Genomic DNA, 3,735 nt, shown 5'->3' with positions numbered 1-3,735 from the left:
ATAATAAATAAACAAAAAAATTTGTAAAAGAATTATTTGTTGAAAAAATGTTTTCTACGATTTTCCGTAATTATAAGTTTTTTAAAGTTATATTGCAAGAAATTTGAATGGAAACAATATTATATTTTTAAAATTTTTCTTAAGAGTATAATTGTTATATTATAAATAAATTTAAAAACAAAAGCATTAATCAGGCATTTGTCCACAGAAAAATTCGTCTTTTTCAGTGTAAACTTTTTAAATTAGAAAATTCATAATTTAATGATTTTTTAAAACAAATTCAACAAAAAAATGCATTATTCGGGCATCTTTGGACGGAAAAATTAGTTTTTTTTTTTCAATTGCAGTCTTTTAAATTAGAAACTTCATAATGATTTCAGAAAAATTCATAATTGGTTGATAAAATTTATATTGAAAAGCAAAATTTAATCAACAAATGCATTGTTCGGGCACTGTCGATAGAATTTTTTTTCTAATGTCAGTATTTTCAGTTGGGAGTTTAATAAAAATTTCATTACCAATCATACTTAGTTAATAAATTCTATGATTTGTTAAATTTGTTTTAACAAATCATAAAATTTATCAGCTCATCATGAATGTTGCTGAATTTATTATTAAGATACAAATTTAAAGTCTGAGATTGAAAAAAAAGGTTTTTTCCGTCGTCATATGCCCCAATAATGCATTTGTTTATTAAATTTGTTGAAGAATATCATAATATCACGAGGTTCCTAATTAAAAAGACTGGCATTAAAAAAAAAACGATTTTTTTTGCCAAATAATGCTCGAATGATGGATATGTTTATTAAATTTGTTTTAAAAAATCATAGAGATCAATTAAGAAACTATAAATTTTGCTAAAATTATCATAAAGTTACTAATTTAAAAAAAAATTACATAAAAAAACGAATTTTTCTATCGAAAACAGCCTCATTACTGCATTTGTTCATTAAATTTTTTTATAATATAAACAATTATAATCTCAAGAGAATTTTTTTCATATAATGTTTCCTTTCAAATTTCTTGGGATATAACTTTAAAAAACGTATAATTATGGAAAATCGTAGAAAAACTTTTCTAAACAAATAATTTGTTTTAAAAAAGCTTCTTGTTCAATGTACAATATTGTAACATCTTTAACTAATGTTACTCTATACATCTTAGGCGATTTCACCATTTTCCTGTTATTCACGACTACCGGGAACGTCCAATAGAAAAAATGGCCATTTTTTCGTCATATTTGTTTATTTATAAAAAAATTAAAACGATCATTAAAAATTCAGACTCGAAAACTCTCTTAGAAGTCTTAGCAGCTTTTTTTTGAATATTTATTTGTCCAAATCGGTCAGTAGTTGTGGGACGTACGTTATTTTGAACCAAGTCATTTTTTCCCCCACTTTGCGTCGTTCCGCGGTCCGCGTGTTCATTGTGTTTTGTTTACATTTGTTCTAAGTATAACTTAACCTTTTTAGTGAAATTGTAATATTTTATTTCTTAACAATAACAAATTATAATTGGATTCGCCAAAGTCCCGCGAAATTTGACAGAAACAGTTATTTTACAAGCTTGGGCAGAATATTGTGCATGAAAATGACTGCTAGACATTTTAATATAGAAGATTTTCTAAAAAAAGGTTTGCATAGTGACTGCCTTATGGCATAAAGCGAAATTTATTTATTAAAACATTGTACAAAAATACATATTTATTGATGATGGAGAAAAACGCATCACCTGTGCGTTACATTGTTTTCCCATTGTCCCATGTTTGCGTTTCATCGCTATTTGTTCCTGAATTGCGTTCATGATGTCATTTGCGCTTAAACGCATGCATGGGACAATGGGAAAGAAATTTTACGCACTAACAATGCGTAAAACGGAAGTGACTGAAGGATAGCTAATTTTAAAATGCAAAAGCTGAAGTATTTTCCAATGTCAAAGTATTCGAAAATTTAGGAAAATTATACGTTTTCTTTGATGACATTTTTATTGTATGATGTAGGATAGCACGTAAAAGATATTTTTTGTCAATGCATAAATTTTCCTTACTGTCTATCAGAAATATATTTATATACTTTAGAAATTAACAATTTATAATCTTAAAGATCATAGAAAAGCGAGAAAATTCATCGTTTCAAATACAAATTATTGAAAGTAACCAAATTTTCATTCGAAATACAGACTTCATTCAAAACAGGGACACGAACACGCGGACCGCGGAATGACGCCATCAGAAAATGATTGAGGTCGGTACATAAATTACACACTCTCTAAACACGGTCTGACATTAGCTAGTGGTTTAACGCAATCTGTAAGGATCCTCTAGGGAAGGATGTGCCAATGTTCCCCCTCCACGGACCGTAAAAAGTGGACAGGAAGTGACGTTAGACTCCCTGAGCACGATCGTACTTTTAACCTCAGACTGAACGCAAGGTTGTGTCGTACACACACATCTTTACACACTGCACCGACAGACAGCTGCCTCCCATTACCCCCACGTAACCTGACCGGAAGTCTCTAGTAAACTCAGCTCGACCAATTCGCATTAGGCACATGGTTTGTCGCATCCTTCCCTAGAGGATCCTTAGCAATCTGCAGAACGCAGCGCCATACTAGAAAATTTTCGGTAACAAAGATTTGGAGAAGGTAACGGAGAACGTTACCGTATGTTACCGAGAATGCGAGAATTTATCGAGAAGTTACGAGAAATTTCACTTTTTACTATTATTTTTTGCTTTTTAAGCTAAATAACGTTTATAATAAATGAGCTCAAACCTAAATAGCAATAAACATTAGGAATTAAAATTATTGTTTAGTTTTATATACAATATATCACATATTATTCAGAATAGAATTTGATATATCGAATACATACATTCTTTCAAACATGATTAAACTTTAGTTTCGAACATGTTTTAGGTAAAATTAAACACTCCTCACCAATTACACAGGCACAAAAAAAAGTCGAAGTCCACGGAGGCGACCTCTGAGGTTCTTTGGTTTTTGGGTCGCTGATTCCGAATCGTTTGTCGGTTTTTTTTTCAGATCAGATCGCTTACAAGGTCATTTGAAGGTCAAATGAAGAAAATATTGCTGAAAAAATCTGAAAAATTCAGACATAGGTTATTTGAAGGTCAAATCAATGAGGTGCTGTTGAAAAAATGTTTAAAAAATTAATTTAGAATCATCTTTAGTTTTTTGTCAAAATTAGCTGCTCTAGATTTCTTGAAATAGAAAGCTTTGTACCCATAAGAATGGTATATCTTTAAAAAAGAAGTGGGTTCTTTTTGACCTAATACGGGGAAAAAAAATACATTTTTTATAAATGTCCACATGTATTTGCGGTTATGAGTGAATGTTTGCGTGTGTGCATGTGTGGATCTGCGGATGCATGGATGTGTGGATGTGCGGATGTCTAGATGTTTCGATGTATGTAATCGATTCTTTTTCACCTGTTGCTTCGACTAGTCGTGTGACGATGACAGCTGCCCCGTAAGGGGATGTGTAGAATGATTCGCTTATACGTTAGTCGGGGTACCGATGCCAGTGGAAATGCACTGCCTTACAGGGGGTCGACAGGGTGTGAGGATGATGCCGTAGTGTGTTCGTCGACGAGTTGACATTGTCCTCGTCAAAGACGAAAAGCTCTTTTACTTAGCCTTGGAGAGGTAAAAGGGTTATCCACTCCAGGATGGTGGACTCACCTGCAATCGGACCAGGATCCCTGTCGAGCGGGTT

At 32.1% G+C, this 3,735-nt stretch overlaps 1 protein-coding gene across 1 annotated transcript in view; it reads left to right on the top strand.

Moving 5' to 3' along the window:
- The window catches only part of LOC117173558, a 77,856-nt gene that overhangs the window by 56,577 nt on the left and 17,544 nt on the right, over positions 1–3,735 (top strand). The gene's annotated exons all lie outside the window — the stretch shown is intronic.

The sequence above is a fragment of the Belonocnema kinseyi genome, chromosome 5 (genome assembly GCF_010883055.1).
Source record: "Belonocnema kinseyi isolate 2016_QV_RU_SX_M_011 chromosome 5, B_treatae_v1, whole genome shotgun sequence".
NCBI classification, from domain to species: Eukaryota; Metazoa; Arthropoda; class Insecta; order Hymenoptera; family Cynipidae; genus Belonocnema; species Belonocnema kinseyi.
Note: the sequence above shows the minus strand (reverse complement) of the source record. Positions and strands in the feature narration are given on the sequence as shown.